Source organism: Nycticebus coucang, chromosome 13 (assembly GCF_027406575.1).
Source record: "Nycticebus coucang isolate mNycCou1 chromosome 13, mNycCou1.pri, whole genome shotgun sequence".
Taxonomy (NCBI): domain Eukaryota; kingdom Metazoa; phylum Chordata; class Mammalia; order Primates; family Lorisidae; genus Nycticebus; species Nycticebus coucang.
In genome coordinates, this window is record NC_069792.1 from 64,422,776 (window position 1) to 64,448,891 (window position 26,116).

Consider the following 26,116-nt stretch of genomic DNA (forward strand, 5'->3'; position numbering starts at 1 on the left):
TGTCCTTGGCTAAAGATGGGCCCAACAGCCATCAGGATTTGTGCCAAAGCTGGGACCCGGAGAGCTTTCATGCTACGACACCTCTCTGCCTCTTTGCTCCACATTCACCTTCTCCTGTCTCTCAAAATCCCTTCTCCTTCTCTCACTGCTTTCCATTCCAGCAGCCTCTCCTGAGCCTGCATCTCACATCCTGTGGCTTACCAGGAGAAATGGAGGAACATATTTAGAAAAAGCCAGGGAAATACATTGTAACAGTAGTCCTGTGGTCTAGCTGCTGTTCTTGGCTGAAATCCTTTGCAACTAAAGAGCAACACCCCTTTGTAAACAACAAACTAGGAAAGAGTAAATTGTTTGTGGCTAACCATTTACCTTCAGCTTCTATGTCTGTGTGAATATGAATGAATTGAGAAACTGGGGACACGTGGTAAACCAGAATATTCTATTACCAGTGAAAAGACAGAGTGGTGACAACAAGAGATTCCCCACAGGTTAAACACCACTGTGAACTCAGCCTGCACAATTTCAAGTTCTGGAATCATGACTGATGTGGGGAGAAGCAGCAGCGAAACGATTCCTAAACATGCCATGCATATTGCGGTGTCATTGATGGGGACATACCAGAGGTTAAATTTGTCCCTCTGAGACACATGGCAGAAGCGGTGTCACTGATGAATATAAATGTACAGCTAATGGCTCCACTGTCTATAAAGATAAGTATTTCAAGATCCTTTATTTTGAGGATTTAATATAAAAGCTGGTTCACTGTTTTGGTGACAGACCTTGGGAAAAAGATTCCAGGAGGTAGCAGATCAAGAGGTCTTGACTCAGCACAACTGGGGCTGCCCTGAGTCCTGAGAAGTTAATTGGGGATTCCCCAGTCCTGAGAAGTTGCCAGATAGGTGAAACTCCTTGGCTGGAACATTCCCTTGGCCTGAGTGTTTGGCAGGACTGGCTAGGATTCCCTGAAGCAATAAATGGGCAATGACCATTGGACTGTACCCAGCCTGTGTTAAACAGCACCACTGTGTGGTGGCGAGAAATAAGTGTAGGATAGACCAATGAGACATCAGCAATCTCCACTAGGCAAGTGGAAGTCAAGGGCCATCTATGAACTGACCAAACCCTAGAGATTTCTGAACAATTAAAAGGAAGAATCCTAGCTAGGAGGCTGAGGTGGGAGTATCTCTTGAACTCAGGAGTTCAAGACCAACCTGTGTAGCAGGGAGTCCCCAACTCTACTAAAAATAGAAAAATAAGGCAGGTGTTGTAGTGGAAGCCTGTAGTCCCAGCTACTCAGAAGGCTGAAGCAGGAAGATTGCTTGAGCCCAAGAGTTTAAGGTTGCTATGAGGTAGGCTGACTCCACAGCACTCTAGCCTAGGACAACAGAGTGAAACTCTGTCTATGCAAAGAAACAAACAAATAAATAAAAGACAGGGGAAAAGAACAAGGCAGAGATCCTGGCTTGCTGCTAATGGGGTATATGGGATTTCTGAAGAATTAACCAAAATCAAGAGGGATGCAATTTCACCTGCACTCGGGTTTGCCAGTAGTTGTTTATAGTCTCATGTGCATCTGACAAGATGATCTGGCTGGATGAGCTTTTCCTGGTAAAAACATAGCTCAATGTGCACGCACTATCTTGTTTTATGATTTTTAAATTTATTCTCTTATAATCTCTACTGTGAAACATGCAAGGTATTGACTGACCCTTACTCACTCCTAGCAATGAATTATGCCCTGGTATCTATGGCCATCATTCCAGTAAGGGTGTTGCCGATAATTCTGGAAGGATTAACACAGTCAAAGACAACAGTAGCTCCCTCCTTAGTCTTCTATGTCTCTGTCTTCTCTTTAAAACTGTATTATTCCTCATGAACATCTTTCTGATAAGCAAACCATTTCATGGTGGTAGCCTTTTTCCCTCTCCTCGTTTCCTCCTCAGTCCACGTCAGTATTTACACGTCCCCACCCACTCCTACTGTTCACCTATGATGACCTCTAGATCCTGTCCTCAGCCTCTCATCAAATAACCCCATATTTTCCATTATTCAATATCATAACATTTCCATTTCAACAGGAAAACAACTTTCCCAAGTCAAATGCTTTGCTCTTTTAGTTGAATATTCGAGGTGCCATGGGAAACTATAAGAATTTGGGGTGAAGCTATTTGTTCCTTTCCCCCAGTTCACTCAATTTTCATGATCTCTCTGGAAGTTAATCCAGAGTATGTCCTGACTTCAGGAGGCTCCCGAAGCAACTGCTCAGAGAGGGCTTGTCATCACTAGCTCCCGCAACTTCTTTTTCCAAGGAGTAAGAGGGAAGGAAAAGAGCAAGGCAAGAAGAAAATTGGCTGTTCTTTCCTTCCCATGTCTGATTTTGGATCCAAACACCCCAAAAGATGTCATTTTTCCATGAAATGATTTTTCACTTGTCCTTTTCCATCACTCCATCTCTGGGGGGGGGTCACCAGTTTTTAGCAATTTTATCTCAGAAAAAAAGTCATGGCGTTTCTCCTTTCTCTATCTCTGTACCTAGCAAAGTGCCCGGGACACGATACAGTGGAGTGAAGGAGAACATAATTTCTTCCTTGCACTAGTGCAGTCATTTTCTAGTTTCCCCACACAACTATCAGAGAAGCTATTTTCTAAAACTCACATCCCTCTATGCCACTTCCTTGCTTACAAACACCAGTAACACCCCACTGTCCTCAATGTCAAGTCTGGTCCTTCTATCTGACCGTACAAATGGCTTTCTGGTCTGGGCCCAGCGTGCCCTGATGTTCTCCTCTATCACCCCTGGCCTCTTGGAGCAGGCCCTGAGCTCTCCCCTCCACATGCTGACTCCTGGTGCTTTCTCAGCCCCCCACTCCTGCTCACACTTCCAGGTTCCCACCAAACAAAGCCTGAACAACTGCTTGCTTTCCAGCGACACGTTGCCATTGTGCAAGCATGTGTGTCACATACTGTCTTGAGCACTTTAGATGACATTCTAGTAAGTTCTCTGAATCCCAATAGCAATGAAGGTTATGCCTTATTTCATGCTGTGACTTGCTTACTTACTGATGATGTCAGATCCAGAATTTAACCCCATGTGCCTGTCATCAAAGACCAGGTGCTCTTACCTGCCATGTGCACCACGTCCCTCCTCCCCCCGTGTGTCTTTGACTCTAGGGACAAACCTCAGGTGTCTCTCACATCTCTACTACAGTGCAAGACAGGGGCTGTTTGCAGGTGAGAGTCCTCTCACAGGATTATAAACACCTCAAGAGCAGGCCTGGGTTGTATGCATCTGCACATCTCCAGTGTCCAGCATGGTGCTGGCACAAAGAATGTGCAAAAATCTCTTCTTTGATAATTTAATTTGTATCTATATACACATCCAGTCACAGGAAAGATCTCACTCTCTGCTTAAATGGAAGAGTTGAGCCACATGTAGATCTCAAAACTCCCTAGAAAGTACAAATCCAAAGGCTCAACTGGGTCATAGGAAGCTAATTCTCCCCTTCTATCTCCAAGCTACTTCATAAATTAATATTTTTTAACTCATTTATTTATAGGAACCTGGCATTGTAATATTCGTGGCAACCACTCAACCAGCCAAGCATACCAGCAGAAACCTCCCACATCTTCAAGAACAGCATCGCTTGGTCTGAAATGCTTTTTGGAAGACAGAGAAGCATTCATAAAATGAAACGGTAGTGAATGTTGATAATGGGAAGGTTTTACAACAAAGTGTCCTGCTGATTTATTCAGTGCTTCCCGGCCAATAACTAAAAGAAATTTTTACAAAGATTCTCTCTCTAAGCCCAGGCAACATGCCAGAAAGGTTGTCAGTGTCTTCAAAGATGAAGAAACTGAGGGAGGGAGAAGGGGAAGGAAAGGACGGGAGGGAGGAAGAGTGAAAGGAGGAGGAGGCGGAGGAGAAGGAAGAAGGAGACAGGGGCTTGCTTTTATTTTATTTATACATAGATGGGGCAACTATAAGCAGTAAAATAAAAAAAAAATAGATCACACTTTTTCTGGAAGGAGCTGTTGTCTGAATTCAAGGTGGGTCTTGAGGGTAACTGCAGGGACCTGCCTGCTCTGGGGGCTGGGAGAGCAATGTTTCCCTTCCTACTCTTATTTCAGCTCAGCCATACAAGAAAGAGTGCTGAAGGACAAGGAATAGGGAGTCCTGCAGCTAGACCCACATCCCCAAAGAAGACCAGGTAAAATGACCAATTTACCAGTTACCAATTACCTATTTAATGACCAGACTGAATTTCTAGGCACTATAGTAACTTCCATTGTGTCCAAAACTTCAGAATGCACAGCCACCCCAGTGCCTGATATAAGTAGTGATATGTGCTGCTCAGACTGTTGGATAAAAACATGAGTATCATCAGTAGGGCCTGTGGCAGGTGGGGGCTGGGAGAGAGACTGGCCTGATCCCTGACTGAATAATATACCCAGTACTTACTGCCTTGGTAGTTCAGTTAAGGGCAGCCACGCCTGCACTCTGACCCCAAGGTTCCCAAGGCCACACCAGACCCTACGGGGCTGGTCGAGTCAAGATGGTGGCCAGTGAACCAGCTGACATAGGTTATGGCTCCAGTCCCATTAGCCTGGTTCTGACATGATTCTCCAAGGGCTCCAGACTGATAATGCACAGATTAGGCCCGCTTAGAAGATATCACATCCCATTTCTCCCAGCAGAACACCTCTGACATTGACAATTGGTCTTGCCAAGAACACATAGCCTGAATTTTCCACTCCTCCCATGCTGCTTGGCTGGCCTGGCTAGCAACGGGCTTTATTTTTATAAAACTTATCACTCTGCAGCTTTGCCTCCAGGCCAGTGGGCTCTGATGCAACTGAAAACAAGAGCCGGGGGGGCCCAGCTGTGCAGCCACCACTCAGAGCCTGCCACACAAGGAAGAAGAAGAGGACTAGCCAAAGGCCATACTGCTAACCATTCTGGGAAGGACAGATGACAACATGGGAGGGAAGGGCTCTCCATTCGTCCTGTGGTAAATGAGGACTGACATCTGGATTAGTGGTAGCTGAGGTTCCAGTGTCTGGCTGTCTCAACCTGATGGAGCTAACTTCTTGCTAATTCAGATTAATAAGAAAGGCCGGAGTGCATTAGTGAAATTCCAGAACCACAGAGCATAGCATTTCTTTCAAGTCCATAGAGCAACTCAACTTTATGTTAAACTTGAGCTATATAAATATCAACTCAAACTGAGTTGTGACCCTAGGTTATTGAATCTGTATCTCACTTGGCATGAGCAGTAGTCACTGATATTCAAATTGTTCATAAAGTTAAGTCCTGCAAAGGTTTGCTCTCATGAATACGATAAACATCACCCTTTATACTCTTATCATATTTATTTACCCAGCTTGGCCTTTCTTCAAAGGCACCATAGAGATAAACTCAGGGCCAGGTCAGGTTAAAGCATCATAAATTTCAAGTTAGCAGAGTGTAAATGGATGAAGTTTTCCCCGTTTAGCTGGAAGCCCCCTGTTCTGTCCCTTCCTCCTGGGAGCTGTGCACAGTTTGAGCAGATGTTCACATTCAAAGGGGAGGGATGCTTTATTGCTGCTCTGTTTGCTTCCTCCAGTGGGATCCGTTTCCATTTCCTCATGGACTAGAGAGAACAATCCAGCTTAACTGCTACCTGGGGGAGGGGAAGTCTGAGATCCTGGTTCACATGAAGCATGATTTATTAAGAAAGGAATGTGGTGTACCACGAAACCACACTTTGCTCTGCCTTTTAGTTCTCAAAATTAGGTCAGCAAATTTGCTGGAGTAGTGGCTTAATCTCTGGCTGCATTAATGAGGCAGCTGATGAGCTGGAACACGAATCCCTTTAGTCAGAGTCTATCTTTTGCATCTGTTTTACTCCCGGCGGCCTCTCCCGCTTAGAATAGAGAGTTATGTGGGTGTAGGGAACACCTATCTATGACTACGCTGCCCTGTGACGTTTATTTGCCCTCAATATTTACCCTAAGATTGAACAGTGTTTGTGTTGGGCAATATAATAAAAACTCTCTATGAAATCTCTTGGATGAAAGTGCATTAACTAAACCCCCCAATCCAAAAATATTTATTGACAACTTAAAATGTTCAAGGTGCTGAGAGCGTAAAATGCAGCCCTGCTCCTTGAAACCTTATTACTCAGTTGGAAGTGACAGAGATATTTACAGATATGGCCAAGCAGGGACTTATGTGTTCCCTAATAGTCAATCTTCCCTCTTCCTTTTAGTAACAGACTCCCCTGAGCTGTGCATGTGGCTGCCCCCCACACTAAGCCCCTCCACTTGGCTCAAGAGTGACCATGTGACTGAGTTCTGTCTAATCAGATGTGAGTAGAAGTGAGATGTATGACATCTGGGTCTTATCTTTCAAAGGAAGCCACTTGCTCACTTTTCCTCTTCTCCTTATCCCAGGCCCTGGAATGTATATGTGGGGGTATAAGCCAAATTCCACCATCTGATGAGAACAACACAGTAGGGGATGGTGGAGCAAAAACATGGAAGGAGTTGGGTCCCAATGACCTTGGGAGCACAAATTCCACTCCCTTAATCATTTATCAGCTGGGACAAGAGAGAGGAAGAGAAAACGCTTCTGTCTTGTGTAAGCCACTCTTATTTAGTGTCTGTTAAATCAGCTGAATCAATATCCCAACTAATACGTATGCATTTCCCCAAGTAGACTAGGAGTTTCTGGATGCCTCCTCATTTCTCCAACCATCACAGAGCCCACATATGTGATCATGCCGTATGTGTGGACTGTAACACAAAGACGTATGTAATAAAAACCTCATTTTTCTCTGGTGAGATGACTTAATACTATTATAAATATCATAAAAAGATAAAAGGATTAACCAAGAAGGAAAACTCTAATGTGATGCCTGGCTTGGCTTAAGACCTTTAAAGAAAAGCAAGAGGAACACGAAATTAATCTGCTAGTTTCTAAAACGTGGAAATATTTCAAAACAAGTGCATTTTATCAGATGACCGAAAGGCATAGAGATAAGAATAACAGATAGGGCGGCGCCTGTGGCTCAGTGAGTAGGGCGCTGGCCCCGTATACTGAAGGTGGCGGGTTCAAACCTGGCCCCAGCCAAACTGCAACAAAAAATAGCCGGGTATTGTGGCAGGTGCCTGTGGTCCCAGCTACTTGGTACTGGGAAGCTGAGGCAAGAGAATCATCTAAGCCCAAGAGTTGGAGGTTGCTGTGAATTGTGACGCCATGGCACTCTACCGAGGGCAACAAAGTAAGACTCTGTCTCAAAAAAAAAAAAAAGAATAACAGAATAAACCTTAGCCTATTGTCAAATGTAATCATGTAAATTAGCTCTGGTTTGTAGACACTGCTATGCAAACGAGGTCTACTTTTAACAAAAAATGGGAAATAGATGCTTAACAGTATAATGTGGAAACATCTGATATCAGCACTTCTTGCCTATGAGTTTGTTACATACTGTTTTAGAATAGCTTTAGTACTTACAATGTAACCCTGGAAAATTACTTAATTCCTTTAAGCTTTTGTTTTCTTTATCCCTGCAGTGGTAATTCATCCAACACACATTTATCACATGGATACTACATATCACGCATCGTTTTAGGCATTCTACCTGAGACAAATAGAAAAACAACAATCAGAATAAGAAAATTGTATGGTATATGAAAAAAATGGTAAGTCCTATGGATAAAATTAGAATAAAAGAGATTGGGAATATTGATGGAGCAATTTTAAATATAGTACCCCTAATAAAGATCCTTGAGCAACGACTGTGGCTCAAAGTAGGGTAGTAGCAATTAAATAATCTGTATTAGCAATGGAAGTGGCAGGCTATGGTTGAAGTCTGGATGTGATTTGAAGGTCAACAGAGTTTTCTGACAGGTTTCATGTGAGATATGACAGGAAGAGAGGAATTGAGGATGAATCCGAGGGTTTTGGCTTGAGCTGAAACTGGAAGGATGCAGTTGCCAACCAATGATGGGGAAGGATACAGATAAGAGTGACTTTTGTCCAAAAGATTAGGAGTCCAGTTTTTAGACTCTCTGTGTGTGATGGTTCGTTTTATGTGTCAATTTGATTTGGCCACAGGATCTCCATAAATTTCATCAAACATTGAGCGTGTCTATTGGGAGGTTTCTGAATGAGATCAACATTTCAGTCAGTAGACTGAGTAAAGCAGATCTCCGCCCTAATGTGGGTGGGCTCTCTCCTGAGTGAGAGAGAATTCCTCTGGCCTGATTGCCTTCAAACTGTGCAACAGGCCTTTTTCTTGTTTTTGGACTTGAACTTGAAACACTGGCTTTTTCTGGGTCTCAAGCCTGCTGGTCCTTGGACTGGAACTCCACCATCAGTTCTCCTGGGTTTCCAGCTTGGTGACTCACCTGCAGACATTGGGACTTGCACACCTCAATAATCATGGGAGCCAATTCCTTATGATAAATCGATCTTTCTCTCTCTCACACACACACATATACATGCACATACCCACACGTCCTATTGGTTCTGTTTCTCTGGAGAACTTTGACTAACACACTGTGCTCAAGATGCCTATTAGACAGTCAAGTCAAGTAGTTGTTTGGATGTGAGTCTGGAATTTTGGATTGAATTTAAGGCTGGTAATGCCTATTTGAGAATTACTGGCACAAAAATAATCTACAAAGCCATGAGACCAGCTGGGCTCATAGGTGGAATAAATGAAAAGAGGACCAATACTGAGTCCTGGATTCCTGAAACAGGTAAAGATCAGCGACCCAAGCCACAAAGACAAAGTGGCAGCCATCAAGATAGGAGGAGCCTAGGAAGTGCCGTGTCATGAAACAAGGGGAAAATCACATCAAGGAGGAAGGAGGGATCCCCCACCTCATGCTGCTGAGGGGTCCCTGCTACTGGCAAATGCCATTCCTTTCAGCAGTGCAGTGGCCAGTGGTGACATTGATAGGAAAAGTATCATTGGAGAAGTAAGTGGAATCAAAGCCCCATCAGAGGGGGTTTAGGAGTGAATGGGAGGAGGGAAGTCAGGTAATGAGCACAGGCCCCTTTGCTTGAAAGGGGCGCAGGAAAACAGGACAATAGGTGACAGGGAAAGCAGGGTCAAGAGAAAGTTTGTCTTTTTTTTTAAATGGAAGTGCTAACAGCATTTTAACAGTGTCATTAGCTGCCGTTTATGGAGTACTTCACTGCTGGTGGCAAGTGCTTTGCATGTGATACCCCATTTAATCCTCCTAATTGTTTTGCAAAGTAGATATTAATACCACCATCTTTTCGGCAAGCAAAAGAGAAAGTTAGAAAATTTACAAAACCATAGTTAAGTGGCTGTGTCAGGATTTAAGCCCAGGTTGTGGTAACAGGAACACCACAGTATGTCACCACCAACCCCACCCCATGACAGCGTCTGCTAATCACAGAGCCTGCCTCCTGCTGGGGGACCAGGCCAGTGAAGGAACCAGGTAAACATGAACCATCAGGACCCTCACCAATAGGCAGGAATCTCCTAACCACGCAGAGCAGTCTACAAGGAGGTGTGTAATTTTCTGTTGTCCCCCGCTTCAGGAACGAGATATATAATACAGATATCCTGGGCATGGACCAGGATACCCCACACTGCACACAAATGGAACTTACACCGCATCTGAGGGAGAGAACAAACAGCAGCACGCAAATTCTATTTTCAGGTTGAGCAGGGGAATGGAAAGAAACCCTGCCTTTTCTTACCCAGCAGACTGGTGTGGATTTAGGGAGCTTCATAAATATTTGCTGCTCCTGCAGTTGCTACACACATGGTGGTGGGGGGAGCAACGTTCTGGAGATAGGACCCCACGGAAGGGCTTACCGTTCTCCTCGGCAAGGAGAGCCGCTGGGGTCTCCAGCTACTGTCAAACCCAACCGTGTGCACACATCCAGAATACACGAAGAATAAATTGGGATGCAATATTACAGATTCCTTTAAAAAAAATGCATGATTAAAAATTTTTTCCTTGATGAATCTTTGTTCATGCTCAGAATAAGATTTGATTACCCGGCTTAAGGACCCCTGCACTGCACAGGAGCGGGGGGGGGGGGTGTGTATGTGGAGGAGGGAGCAGGAATGGGAAGAGGAGGCGTCTTCCAGACCCAGCGTGACTGTGTGAGATGATGCTTCTTCACATCAGCTGGCAGGGGCAGCCACCGTGAGCAGCACGTAGTGGAGAGGAAACAAGGAGACTCCCTGGTTTAGCACAGGCACTCTGGAAACAGCCATCTCAATTAGTGCCAGATTAAGTTGAAATGAAGATTAAGAGGTCATTTCCAACAATAACCCGAGGATAATTTGCTTAGCATACAGGTCTCTGCTGCAGTACACTTCTGCTCCTTCCCCTGCAATGCGGCATTAACCCCATTTACTGTCCAGTCCTGCAGCCAGAAAGGTCCCTTGCTTCTCATGTAAAGAACGCCACCGAAAGTCTCATGCACATCTCTCATTCATAATGAGGACCACATAATCTTCTTAGCAAAGTATCTCAAGAAGGGGAAAAAAGTATCCAATGTACTCAACACTACTACGAAACCAATATATAATCACCTACACATTCACACAATGGTAAAACATAACTATAGTCTGGAGAGTAGAAGGGAAGAGGAGAGAGAGGGATGGGAAGGGGAGAGGCAGGAGGACGGAGGGTATTTGGGGGGACCTCACCTAATGTGCCTGATGCAATGGTATATTTCAAAACTATTAAGAGTGTAATTGTCTTACTATAACAAATAAGTAAGTGAGGCGATGGATGTGTTCATCAGTTCGATGTAAGCATTCCACACTGTATACCAAATCAGTACACTGTACTCCATAAATGCATCAATGCATACAGTTATGATTAATAAAAAATTAAAAAATAAAAAGAGGAAGAAAAAAATGTTCTTTATGTCCCTCCCCGACATCTCCTTATTTTCAGTTATTCTTCACTTACAGGGAAAGTTAAAGGAATAATAGCTTACAATCCTATCCCTTAAAGAACAGGATTAACAATTTGGTGGATATCCCCCCCAGAGACACATGTGATACATATTTATCAGAGATTCCCTACCCTGAACTTCTAAGTTATGTGAGAAATTCTGTGTGCATGCATACACATACATTTCTAAGGAAAAGGTATCATAACTTTCGTCAGCTTCCACAGAAGTTTTAAAACTACATATACATTATACATACAAATACATAGACATTCCTTTTAACCTACAAAAATCAAGTCATAATCTATACATAGTTCTGCAACTCATTTTTTTTCATTTTAGTAATAAAGTGTTATCATGCTATTATCACTTGGGATTTCTCCCTTTTAGATACCAGAATCTAGAGCTCAGAGACGGGTTCCACCACCTAAAGGTTCTGCAAGTGTGGCCAGTTAGTCTGGCCACAGTCTCATCCACTAGTACTTAATTTATAAATATATATTTACACATGTGGGTGTGTGTGTGTATTAACATCTGAGTAACATTTTTAAAATCAGGACTTAGGATGACAATGGACTATTGAGAATATAGCTGCAGCTGCACTATGTAATAGATGGTAGTAGCCATGTATTTCAGGAAGAAAGCTTTGATTTCCAGAAAATCTGTTGTGTGTCCCTGTGCTCTCCAACGGGACACCAAAGTAACCAACGTTTTCACGCAGATACCAAACTGCTTTGGACTAGCCAAAGGCACATTAGTTGGTTCTCTCATATTACTACGTTATTCTCAATAGATTATTGAGAATACAGCTGAAGCTGCACTAGGCAATAGATGGTATTAGCCATTAGTTGGGAGTAAGTTAGCAAGCTAGTGGTTAATTTGCAGCTGTGTATGTTACAAAGGACAAGGTGTCATCCCTACTCAGCATGACTGAGGGAAATGCCTGTGGACTGAGCTGATCTGGACCCTAACCCTCTTCTTCTATGATAATGAGGTGGTCACCACCCATACCATTACATGGTAGGGTCTGCCTTCCCATTATGGGGCCTTATTCTTTTTTTTATTTTTATTGTTGGGGATTCATTGAGGGTACAGTAAACCAGGTTACACTGATTGCAATTGTTAGGTAACGTCCCTCTTGCAATCATGTCTTGCCCCCATAAAGTGTAACACACACCAAGGCCAATGGGGCCTTATTCTTAATACTAAGTTCTCAGACTTTGCATCGGCAGAAGCTACGAGGTCAGCGTGAGTGCAGCCTTCCACTTTCCTTGCATGATGATGGTGGCCAGACTCATTCACTAACTGGGGAATGGCCGACTCGCAGCTTTCTCCACTTGTGGCCACTCTTCACTTCTGGTCTTTGTTCTCTGCGGCAACCCCTACCATGACTATCGCTAATTGGGCAACAACTTAGGCTAGGTATGTGCTAAGCAGTTCGCATAATGTATCCTTCTGATCTCATAGCAGTTCTGGAAGTTATCTCTTTTTCAGATACAGAAATTGAGGCACAATAAAGTAAGAACTTATACATTACACTCTTAGTAAGGGGCAGATTCAGCATTTGAACAGCTTCATTCTAGAGCCCCATTGCCTACAAACACTATTACACTCAGCTTTTGATTCTGTGGATAAGGTACGTATGCACGACTTTGGTGGAAAAGGAGAAAATATCAATTTGGTGCTCACTGGAAGTTTCCTTGGGCAGAGCACATTCCATAACACCAGCAGGCTTCATTGCCACAGGGAGTCTTGCTGTGGAATGGCACCTTCAAATTCCTTCAGATCTGTAGGAAGGCCAGCCAGAACACTGATTAGAAAGGGTAAATTAATTTATCTATGATGTCCATGGTAGACTAGCGGCCCCCAAAGATGCCCATGTCCTAATCACTGGAACCTGTGAATACGTTTGCTTTTCAGGGCAGAAGGGATTTTTGCGGATCTGATTAAGTTGAGAATCTTGAGGTGGGAAGGTTAGTCTAGATTACCTTGGTGAGCCCAATGTTATTACAAGAGTCCTTATAGGAGGGAGCAGGAGCCCTGGAGTCTGAGAAAATGATGTGATGATGTAAGCAGAGATCTGAGTAATGTGGGCTGTGAGCTAAAGGAATCCAGGCAAACTCTAGAGAAGCTGGAAAAGGCACCATAGAGCTTCCAGAGGGAAGGCTAGAGAAGCTGGAGAAGGCTCCGTGGAGCCCCAGAGGGAAGGCTAGAGAAGCTGGAGAAGGCACCATGGAGCCTCCAGAGGAAAGGCTAGAGAAGCTGGAGAAGGTTCCGTGGAGCCCCCAGGGGAAAGGCTAGAGAATCTGGAGAAGGCTCCGTGGAGCCCCCAGAGGGAAGGCTAGAGAAGCTGGAGAAGGCACCATAGAGCTTCCAGAGGGAAGGCTAGAGAAGCTGGGGAAGGCACCATAGAGCTTCCAGAGGGAAGGCTAGAGAAGCTGGGGAAGGCACCATGGAGCCCCCAGAGTGAAGGCTAGAGAAGCTGGAGAAGGCACCATAGAGCTTCCAGAGGGAAGGCTAGAGAAGCTGGAGAAGGCACCGTGGAGCCCCCAGAGGGAAGGCTAGAGAAGCTGGAGAAGGCACCGTGGAGCCCCCAGACGGAAGGCTAGAGAAGCTGGAGAAGGCACCATAGAGCTTCCAGAGGGAAGGCTAGAGAAGCTGGAGAAGGCACCATGGAGCCCCCAGAGTGAAGGCTAGAGAAGCTGGGGAAGGCACCGTGGAGCCCCCAGGGGGAAGGGTAGAGAAGCTGGAGAAGGCTACCCTGCTGACCCATTTTAGGCTTCTGGTCTCCAGAACCACAAAATAATCAATTTGATGTTCTTAGGCTCCTAAATTTTTGTTGATTCAGAAACTAATACAATGTCTACTTCTGAAGCGTCTGGTAACAATGGTGTTGAGTATTCAACTTGAAGTCCTATGCTCAATTTACCTAAATCCTTAATATTTCCCAGTATTTTAAATGGACCATTAGTGATGTCCTGATTTATGTATTCTCCACTTCATAAAGAAAATGAATTATAATATACCACCTAGGAGCTTGTAAGCGAATACAGTCTGGTTATTTCCAAACCCAACAGTGGAAGACCATTTTCCTTTCCCTTAGAAAATAGCCTAAGCATGCTACCCTGGAATTGACGCACATTCATTCATTGACCCACAGCTTAAAAAGCTAAAACATGATTAGAAGTGAGTGCAGATTCTCTCTCTTTCCCTCTCACTTTCTTTTTGCTCAGATACCTGCGAACATTTTCAACATCCACCTACCATAGCATCTTTCATCCACTCAATTGTTTGAAGGTTAAAGAGTCTTCCTAGTTTTGATTCTAATAAATTACTTGAAGAAAAGTGTGTCCCTGTTTGTTTACATATATAAATTTAGAAGCACTGTGAAATCTCAAACAAAATTAGCCCAGGAGTGGGAGGGGAATCAGATAACCTAATTAACAAAGACTGAGCCACTTACATTCACAGGACTCTGCACAATGCTGGCCAGCCCAGCTGAGGGAAAGCAGACAGGCACTGATGGGAGAGCCAACAGCCCAGGGATAAAACTCAGACTAACAGGAGCAAAGATCGTTAACAGATTGATGAGGCTTTTGTTGTTCTTGGCATCGAGTTGAAGGGAAGATGAGTTCTGTAGCTCTGGAAGGTTCCTAACATCGTCATTATTATTTGAGTAAGCCAGGAAACATCAGATCCCAGAAACACATCCTTTGTGGCCATATATTTCAGGAAGAAAGCTTTGATTTCCAGAAAACCTGCTGTGTGTCCCTCTGCTCTCCAACAGGACACCAAAATAACCAATGTTGTCATGCAGATACCAAACTGCTTTGGACTAGCCAAAGGCACATCAATTGGTTCTCTCATATTACTATGTATTTAATCCTAAAACTCCAGACCTCCAAACAGCTGAATATGCCAGGCATACTAGGCTAATGCTTTGAAGAAATCTCAGCTGCAGGTGACATTATAATTACCAGCCAAAATTATTATAAGTATTATTTTTTCCTGGAGTTTTCCCCATTATCTAAGGTGTCCTTGAAAATAGACTCTTTCTTCCTCTCAGATGGTAGGAATTTACACTGAATCAATGATTTAAAATGACAGACTCTCTACACAGACTCCTCGTTGGCTTCCTGCAGTGAAGAAGTAGGCTGGCAAGCAGCTGCTATTTCTTTACCGGAAAAAAATAAAGTTAGAGCAAGTGGCTTGCCTGTGTGTGCCAGCTGTCATCTGGGACAAGCAGTACTCTTGACACACTTGGCAAGCAGCATGGACTTCCAAGTCTCTTTCTCTCTCAAGGCACTGGGCAGAGACAGCCACAGTTCAGATTTCCCAGAAGTCATGATTTCAAATAATTCTGTTTTTAATGCAGCAATTGTTTAAAACTAAAAAATGTGGTTTAATTATTATGCTGGCTGAAAACTGTTTATATAAATACATTTTAAAAAACAGATAAAATCTTTACACCAGAGTATTCTTCAGGGTTAAGAAAATGCGGTCATTGTGTTTTTATACATTGTTATGTGTGATAATAAAGTTTAAATTTAACCTTCCCAACTCAAACATAGCTTCCAATGCAGAATTCAGACCAATTTTTCCCTTTCCTCGTTGTTGCAACTGTGTGTCTGAGCTAAGTTTAATTCCTTCCAATCAAAGTTGCTTGAGTCTCTTTCTACCTACCCCCCTCCAAAAAATAAAAATAAAACATGTACCCCTGTAGGGCAGGTGCGGCTGGATGAAACTCATAAGTAGTAACAAGGTATGGCTCCCACACGAGGCAGCACTCTGCTTAGGGCCATGTCTGATGAGAACCTCTGCTGAGCTTTGGCAGAAACCACTGAAGCATCATGGTACCTCCAGATCAGCGAGTTCAGGTTAAACCTGGGGTGGACACAAATGCCCCCCCAATACATCATTCCTAGGAGGCAGTAGCAGGAAGCATAGAAGAAAAGCTTTACTTACCTGGGAAACATCTCAAAAGAAACATTACCCACTATGAAACAGTCAAGGAAAATAGCCCATTCTTGTTCCATGTTTTTTTCCTCCATTACATCTGCAAAGCCTGTGATTATAAACCATGCTTGGAGTAGCCTTTACCGCCACGTGCCTGGTTTTCCACAGGGATTCAGACTCCATACTAAAGGGTCTAGCAGAACATCAATAGATGGTATCTAATTCCTAGGGAACTTATTAGGAGGATATTTTATATTTGTGAAGATTTTAATTTTAACAAACTATTTCCATGACTGTCCTGAAATGAGAAGGGCAACGTTATTGTGTGGTCATTTTGGACAGGTAAGAAAACAGGGTCTCCACGTTAGGACATTTCATGTCACATGATTCTCAGTTTCACGTAAAATAGCCCAGAAAACACTCCCCCCAACAAGTATGGGTCAGTTACGTACTTAGCCGTGGATACACACAAGGTGCTAGCTCTGGCAGCAGTGGAGTTTGGCATGAACTAGGCCAACCCATTCATTCAATAATTATCTCACAAATCTGCACCATGTGAGCTGAAATTGCCAGAGAGAATATGAACAAAGTAGACCTGACCCTGACCTTCAGATGGTTTACAGCTTCATATGATGCATCTACCTGAGCAGTAGGGACCTGGGAATGAGGCCATGTCCCCCAGAGGGTTCCACATATCCCTGAGAAGGGAGGAAGAGGCCCTAAATGCTCTCCTTGCTCTCCTTGCTACAGAGCCTCCAAGTAGCGATAGCGAAAGTTACAGAAGTCAGGGATTTTAATCCCAGGAAGGAAGGGTTCCGTGGTCCAATTAGTTTGGGAAAGACATCCTATTATATCCTCCTCTTAGAGATTTGCAAGCAAATTAAAAGCACTGGAAGTCCTTCAATCAAGAAACACGCTAAATTTCATTCATTCAGCAAATACATTTACCATGAAACAGCTTACAGGACCGGCCTTCTGTGGGCCCATTCTGGGAAATGCTGACAGCTCAGAGTCAGAGGATGCTGTTTTAGAAATCTCATTTTCCTAGCAGCATACACACCTGCTGAGATTCTCACTTCAGGGAGCTTCTTGGCTTAAGCAACTCTCAAAGGAGGCAGAGAACAAAGAAACCCTACCTCTTCTCTGGCACGCTATTCCTGAACCATGACCCTTGGCCATGGGCACCTTCTCTGTGTCTGGGTCATGGATTTTCTAGCGACTTGGCCCCCTCGCCTCGGGCTTTGGTTGCTCTCTATGTTCTTTAACCCAAGTCTGGTCACAATCCCACCTATTTTCATTCTTTGGTCTAAGGACATGGCTCTCTCTGGGGCCCACAGCTCTACCCTACAATTCTGAGGCCAAAAGCTCCCTTGAATAGTATTTTCCATGAAATCTCTTGCTTCTGAGTCAAGCTATGTCTCATCAGCTTAAATCTAACCTTTTATTTCCTTGTAAGAATTAGTTACCCTGAAGGAGAGGGTCATTACTGGTCCAGCTCCATTTTAGTAAAGAGAATTAATGGTGATCCAGTGACTCAGGAAAGGGGTGGGCTCTAGTAGGTCATATCATATATTATCTCATTTCTTTGTCTCAAAAAGTTATGAAGTGGCTGCAGCTTTTATCTCTGTTTTCCAAATTAGGAAACGAATCATTTAAGAGGTAGTAACTTGCCCAAAGTCACAGAACTTAAGTGATGGAGCCAGGATTTGCAGCTAGGCAGTCTGACTTCAAAGTATTACTCTGGGTCAGCAACTTTCCCTTGATTTTTTCTCCTGCATTAAGATCCATCAACTCATCCTTGGGAATCCCCGCCTGGGAGCACAGCCCTCCTGTGTGGTCATGATCTGGGGCAGCCTAGGGTTCCCAGCTGTACCCCTTCCTCACCAGTCTGGTCAGCACACAACATGACAGGCTTGTTTCTTCTCTCCCTGTCCTCGGCCAGAGAATTTAGTTCTACTGTAGTTAATCTGGTAAATAAACTCCCCCCTATGCTAATGTTCCCAGTCTGGTAACACCCTGCTGTAAGCCAGGCTAAATGTGTATGTCTCCAGAAGGCTCCATATGCTGGGGTTCTCATGGCAGGGTGGCGGAAACCTGTGGAGACTGCTGGCTCAGATTAGGAACTTTGCCTGGATCAGCATCCTTCAGCCTCCCTGAATGAATCATCATAAGAAACTTTTTTGTTGTTGTTTAATTCAAAAGATCCATGCTCAGACCTAGACCAAAAGAATTAGAATCCCAGGGAGTGAGACCCTGGAAGTGGCATTTTATTCCAGCTCTCTAGGTGATTCTCATATGAGACTCGAGTTGAATTTTCTCTTCCTTAACATAGGACTAGTTATAGAAATGAAAACACATTTTGTAAATTTTGGAAATTTTAGGCTGATGGGAAAAAATGTGCTTATTCAGAGGAAGGAAAAGTTTAAGAATTCTGGACACAGCTCTGATTGTCATGTGCTTTTGGGCCAGGATCAACTTCATTACAGTTTGGTTTTCCTGTCCAGTAATGAAGCATGAACACGAACTTAGCTCAAAGGTAGATAATTAAACACGACTGATTCAGAAGGTCATGGAACAACACCTAAGCAAAGTTAAAATGCTGTTCTGACAAGGAAGGGGGATTTAAACACTTGTCTTTTTTTTTTTTTTGCAGTTTTTGGCTGGGGCTGGGTTTGAACCTGCCACCTCCGGCATACGAGGCCAGCGCCCTACTCCTTTGAGCCACAGGCACCACCCTAGACACTTGCCTTTTCAAAACTGCTAAGACATCCCCAAGAATTACAAATGGGGAGGTAGAATGGAATCCAATGACTCATACAGTGTAAGACACACTAATTACCTATAGATGGCTGCCCCTCTCTCTCACTAGTATTTTTCCTCTGAATAGCAATTTGGAAATATGAATCAAAAGAAAAGTATGTAACATCCTGAAATTTCTTTGACACACCTTAAGGAAGCCAATGCTATCTTGTTGACCACGGTTTCCTGGAAATAGGTGTGCTCCCATTTAAAGAAGGCGGGGACCAACAATAAAAGTAGTAACTGTACAAAGTATTCTTCCACTTTACAAAACTTTCTTGAAATAGGAACTTCCCTTGTTCGTAGCTCATTAATTTATTACCTTAAGGACAGAAAATAAAATCCAAAGTGAAGATGTAATTCTGAAATGATTATGTTAAACTGGTGTAGACATGTGATTTAATTTTTGAAATCTTTACAGTAACTTATGTGTTGTTTGAAGGGAGGTTTACTCTCATGAAGCAAGAAAAAGCTGTCAAAGAAAGAGGCATATTTAGGTTACTAGACACAACTTGCAGTCCCTACCAGTTCCATTGTCATTTCATAAGTGATGGAGCACATGGGAATGACTCACGGTGGAAGTACTCAGCCCCGTGGATGAGAGGAAGATAGCTATGGACGTGAGCTGGACTCTCCTTGCTACACTCCCAAGTGGCCACCACCTAGGGCAGTCTCATTTGAATAAGAACCACTGGGCACTTATGCCTTGCATTCAGCTGAGTGCTATGCTAGGCTTTCTAAGGAAGACAGATAAATAGGGCACGTTCTCTGCCCTTTATGCTTGCCAATTTAAGGTACCCACATATTCAAGTTTGACAGCCTCGAAATCTTGGCCAACTCTACTCAGGGAATCTGTGGCAGTTCTTTTGCGAGCTTTATGAATTAGCCCCATCCGTAGATTGCTCCTCACAAATAGGGAATTTGCTCAGAGTTGTTTTGGTAGTCATCAGAGCAGACAGCTTCTTCCTGGCATCAGATTTCTTTGTAACCAATGGCACAGATCCACAACAGGAGTTTTTAAGATGCTAGGTGGTCCATTGTGTTGCAGTGGGTGGTCCAGCTCGTCACTTCATAACTTACTGTCCCTATGGGCAAGAATTGCCCTTGAGGGCTAAAGCAATGCCTATATCCTACGTTACTTATTAAAAGCAAGAGCACAGAACCCGGCTCCTCCTGTTATGTGCTGACTAGCCACATGCCTGGATAAAACTCCCAGTGCTTGGGAATACGTCCTCAACAGGAGATCCCTAGAGTGAGAAGATCAGGAGGTGCAGGCGGCGCTCAGGGTTTAGTGGATGTGATTTAAAAACCACCTAAAAAGTTTTACAGAGGCAGATCCCAGTTCTGAATCCAGCCTCAGGAATCACACCACTGTGATTCTGACTCTAGGAGCTGGAGGGCCCTGTGTTTAGATATTGTATTTCCCTTTTCTGGCTCCTGGGAAGACTCTAACCAAGGGCTCTTGAGTGGCAGTTTGGGCTGGTGCTTCTCTGCACTGGTCCAGCAGCTCAGCTCCAGCAGAGACCTTTAGTAAGGTGAGAACCCCAGCCTCTCTGCCCCTGTCGCTTTCACACAATCATTTCTCTCCTGGTGCCTCTAGCTGTGACTACTGCAAGGGCTGCTGAAAATGTGTCCCTTTATGCCAAGTTGCTTTGTACTATTGGCATTGCCAGATTTCATTTTCCTATTAGGTAACTTAGCTCCTGAGGCACATGCCTGGGAATATCCTGTTTTATACCATTAGATCTCTAATATCAGCAGCTTCATTTCTGAAAACAAACCCAGTTTGATGCTGAGAAGTTGAGGATGTATGGATGCGCCCTTGGAGTCAAGGTCTGCCTCAGCAGGTGGGGAGTGAGACCCTGGGAATGGCAAAGCCTCTAACAATTCCATGTTATAGACAAACAGCAGGACCCTATTGAGATGTCTTTAGTGACATTCTAAATCCTGGAATGAATTATATCCAAAGATGAGAGATAGATGATGTGTACAATACAGAACTGGGCTGACAGTGGCTAAAACAAAGAGTGGATGGCTGTGTTCCAAAGCAGATCCCTGTACTTCCCTGGGACAGTTTTCAGCAAATGTGCTCCTTACCTCCACTTTCGGGAAAGGCAAAAACAATCTCCCCTTTAAGATTCAATTCATTCTTTTACTCACTCGACAAATATTCACTGAGCCTCTGCTTTGTAGAGAATAACACACCTCAAAATTAAAGTAGTAATTTTAATTAACCAGGAATTGAGAGTCTACTTTCTTCTGATAACTATTAGTTTTTTTTGGAGGGGAGGTTGTTTTTTTATTAAGTTAGCAAAAAATAGAAGGCAAGGCATTCAGACCTCTGGGAGAGACTTTTAGGGGGCAAATAGAATCAGAGGCTTTTGAGCAAGGACGTTCTGTGTAAGCAATCACATGCACAGCAGAGCTCTCTAACTGAAGGGTTCATGCTTTGTAAATTTCCAGCAGGCAACAGGAGCCCCAGGACAGCTTGAAAGCTCCTAAGCTGTCTGTGGTTTTGTAATGTTCTTGTGAAGTGAGGGCTCAGTGCAATTAACGCTACTTAATACAAGTGTAAGTAGATCCTTTAATGCAAATTTGCAAAGGAGACTGGTGTAGGTTTTAAATCATGATTCTATAGAGCCATGGAGGAGCCTTTACTGACACCTGTTGAATTGAGGCCCCAGCATTTCTACTACCCTGTTTTCCCGAAAATAAGACTGTGTCTTATTTTAAGGTGTGCTCCCAAAGATGCGCTAGGTCTTATTTTCAGGGAACGTCTTATCTTTCCTGTAAGTAGGTCTTATTTTCGGAGGATGTCTTATTTTCAGGGAAACAGGGTACAATGGAGCAGCTCTAATTAGACCTCTGCTCACTTAACTGGCAAAGATGGGAAGAACCCTGTAATAAGACTTCCCCAAAGCACAAAGAACTTGACAAAAATTTAGGTTTTATTTGGATAAACTAACAATCAACAGCCCTCTGAAAACAACTTCTGCCAGCACCCCTCCAAAACACCATCTCCAGCTTGTCCCTGAGTCTCCATCCATACTGCTTTTTCTGCCTAAAACACCCTTTCCCCAAATGTCTCATGACTAATAAGAAGATCAGCGGCCTCATTTTCAGCAAAGAAAGATAACACACCTGTTTCCAAGGTCAACTTCAAGCCAGTCCATTCTTTCTTTCATTCATTCACTTGCTTGGTTATTCAATCTGTATTGGGCACTCAACACCAGCCTCTACGGAGTGCACTGAGGATGCAGACATGAAATAAAGCACTCTGTTTACCTTTGGGGAGCTCGGAGTTTAATGGAGACAGAAAGGAAATTGTAGAATGTGTGCTCAGTGATCTAATTGGGGTTTGTATTATACAGGAGTACTGGGAAAGTTAGGAGCAGGGCCTGAATCTTAAAGAATAAGACAATGCCTGGTCAAGGCAGATATTATGGATCCGAAGATGGAATTAACTCATGGGACTCATCCTCTTTCACTTTGCACTTTTTGTATACATGACCCATATTGCTCATATGGCTGATCAGGGTTAGGAGTAATGTCTGTGGCCATGAAAGAAAGACAAATAGCCCCCTGGAGAGTAAGACACTGTGCCACGGCCTCACAGCAATCAGGCACCAGCATGCTGGGACAACCATTTTGAATGTTGGTATAATCTCATATCAAGACGGTGAATGAAGCAGGAGGATTTAGTTATCCTTCCTCTAAAGATTACACTTACAAGGCAGAAAACAGGTATGAAAAAGAATAACTCATAAAGCAGAGATTGAAATCAGGAAAGGTTACCATCCATAGATAGAAATTTCAAAGAATTTCTGGAAAACAGCAAACAGATAGGGTTGGATTGAGCCAGTAAGACTCACAATGTAAAACAGATTTCAGAGAGGGCTGATAAAAGAGATGAGAGCTGCTCTTCTCAACTGAACCCAGAAGAATTCAGGTGTGGAATCTTAGGGTGAGGGAGCAATTGAGGTAATTAGCAAAAGGACTCGAGAATTCTGTTTTGCATTTCTCTCTAACATACTCCAAACTCTGCACAGAAAATCAGTACATAAAAGTAATTCACCCCTAAAAATATGGCCTTCCTGATTTTGGCAGTTTGGGTGGTCATAAGCTGCCTGTGTGTTTCTCACCCTCACGCGTGCCTCCTGGGGGTCTGTCTGTCCTTCCATTCATGAGTAGAAGCCTGGTAGAGAACCATTCCTACACAACTGCCAGGGAAATCGCACCAATTACCTCTGCCAGGCAACCAGACTTTCATTTATTAATATAGTGGGCCAGTCAAAAGTCATCAGTTATTGAAGGAAAACCCAGGGCATAAGAGAGAAGGATCCAGAACAGTGGAACAACTGATACCAAAGGAAACAGAGTTTGAAAGAGGACAAAGAAGTTAACGTATTTTCCAAACGTACTATTTTCAAGGATATGTGAGAGCATGTTGCATCCATAAATGTAAGGATTCAAAATGATTCCAAGAAGATGCTCTGTAGAAAGGTTAAATAATTGAAATGAAATGACACCAAAATAAATTACACCTACATGGCAGAAAATAGGTATGAAAAAGAATAACTCATAAAGCAGAGATCGAAATCAGGAAAGGTTACCATCCATAGATAGAAATTTCAAAGAATTCAGAGATTCAGAAGGCAAAATTGGGGATATCCTCTGAATGCACATACAAGAGAAGAAAGAAAATACGAGAGAACTGTTAAGACCATAGAAGAGAGATCCAAGGGACCCAATATCTCCTAGAGCCAAAAGATCTAATATCCTTTCCATAATAAGGGTTATTACAGGAGAAAAAAAATAGAGAAGATGAGGATTTCAAATAAATAATAGAAGAATATTTCCCTGAGCTGAACAAATGGATTTGAAAAGCTTGAAGAAGAATAATGACCAAAGACATACTTGGATACTTCCTAGTAAAATGTATATCTTTAAGCAAAACAAGGAAATCCTTAAAACTCACATGGGATGGCAGGTTGGGGAAAGCTACCTATACAACAATCAAGATCGAAATGGCAGCAGACTTCATATCTGCTTTTCAGGTTGCCAGAAGACAATGGAACGAGCTCCATAAGATTGTGACAGAAAGTAGTATCGAATCTATCTTTGCATTATGAGGGTAAAGTAAAGATCTAAAAGACATCACCCTTCTTCTGTCATTTTGAAGAAAGCAACTTAAAAACATACTCTAGCAAAACTGAAAATGAATCCAAGAAAGGGGTAGACCTGATGGCAATGGAAATAACCCAGTTATGATGGAAAGAAATCCTGGTGGAGCTGCTCCAAATTAGAGCAGTAGGACAGAGGGCTCGGTGAAGAGTATCTTCAACAAGAAAGAGGTTATCAAAACCAATGTGAATAATCAATCATCATAAAGTACAATGTATGTACTGAAGATTAAAGTTTCTTCAGGTCAACCATATCATCAGAAACTCTAGAAAAATAAATATACATAAAGGGCAATCATGGTCTAAATAGGAAGCACACTAAAATATAGTCTGTATTTAAACAATTAACGTCGAAGCAAATGAAGTTAAACCTCTCTAGTTGAGGAGACAGTGAGTAGTGAGTTCCAGCCCACTGGGGAGAAGAACTTCTTCCCTATCGTATGGTTTATTTTTCTTTCTGAAAGTGATTTATGGCTTCATGGGCCAGGGTTCCTTATAGAATATTCTTTTTATATAATTTTCTCCAGGAGAGTAATTCTAAAGGTGGGATTAGATTCTGAACTCTGTTTAAAAACTGTTTTGTTTTGTTTTTTAATTGAAGGGCATTTTTGTTTGATTATGTGTGGTCTATTCTAGTCATCATAGAAGAGTTAAGTTTACAAACTAAAAATATAAGCCTACACTCCTTAAAAAGCAATTCGTTTTTTTTTTTAGAGAACTTTTTTATTTTATTTTATTATTTATTTGTTTATTTATTTATTTTGGCCGGGGCTGGGTTTGAACCTGCCACCTCCGGCATATGGGACCGGTGCCCTACTCCTTGAGCCACAGGCGCCGCCCAGCAATTCGTTTTTTTTAAAAAGGTTAATCCCCAATCACAATGTTTAATTGATTTTAAATTTTTAATTAGAAAGTTAATTGAGTTAAAAATCAATAATTCCTGCTTTTAAAATGTTATCTGAAATTTAAATCCTCAGTTTCATTTCAGGGTTATTTTTTCCTTCTTTTGACATAAAGAAAAATTAAATATGATGCTTCCTGGTTTAACAATATTAGTAGTGGTTATCTGTAAACAGTAGAATATTAAGAATGATACTTCTTTTTAATTTTTCTTTTAGAGACAGGGTCTCTATCACTCAGGCTGGAGTGCAGTGGAATGAACATAGCTCATTGTAACCTCAAACTCCTAGGAGCTAAGCTCAAACCTCGAGCTAAGTTTTTAATTTTTTTTTTGTAGAGACAAGAGTCTCACTGTTTCCCAGGCTGGCCTTGAACTCCTGGCCTCAAGTGATCCACCTGCCTCAGCCTCCCAAACCCAAGGTGAGTCACTCTGTCCAGGCTCTTTTCTTCTTTACACTCTTTTGTATTTTCCAAATGTTCTACCGTAAATGTTGATTTTATACTTAAGTTACTTAAAATGAATATTAATAGAAAACTAATATAAAATTATCTGAGTATATTACTAGAAAATCTCCCAGGTTCAGTGGCTTTCTTTTTGAAAAGTAGTATGGTGAGCTGAGTGATTATATAAATATTGCACTGAATATGGTTTAAGTAGGTGATCTGGAACACATGTTTCAGCCCACCATCTCCTTTGTCTTCATGACATCAAGAACACACTCCCACTGTTATATATGTCTGAATTATCTACCATAGAACTCTGTGTAAATTTTGCCCACTTGTGTAAGCCTAGGAAACCTAAGGACTTTTAAGAGGGTTTTAATTAATTGAAGAGCTTATGCAACAGCAAGAGAAATGGTAGGTTTATTTTAAACTCCCTAAAAATGTCCTTGTTTTGAAAAAGTAGAATGGTGGCCACCAGGATCTGGGAGGGGAAGGGGGAATGGAGAGTTACTGTATTTTGCCATGTATAATGCATGCTTTTTTGCCCAAATTTTTGAGAGGAAAAAAGGATGCACATTATGTATGGGTAGTACTAATTCTGTATCTATATAAATGTTTTTAACTCTTTTATTTATGCTTATGCGTTAAAAGAGTAACTGTAGAAAGCAATAATGATAATACCCTGGAATATGGTAATCCGTTTTGTTGAACTTATGACAAACTTGCAATAAAAGCATTTTTGGCCAACAGAGATGACATATTTTTCTTTGTACACTTTAGGCAGGAGCTAGCAATCTAGCTGGTATTTTTACAAAAATTGTTGGAAAATGTCGAAATGGTTTTCATACACTGTAAGCTTTAGGCTTTGAATTTGGATTAAAACATTTAAATGAAAGAA

At 42.5% G+C, this 26,116-nt stretch overlaps 1 protein-coding gene across 4 annotated transcripts in view; it reads right to left on the bottom strand.

Annotated features, from left to right (window-relative positions):
- NCALD (neurocalcin delta) overlaps positions 1-26,116 on the bottom strand; it is a 489,836-nt gene that overhangs the window by 50,789 nt on the left and 412,931 nt on the right. The window lies entirely within an intron of this gene.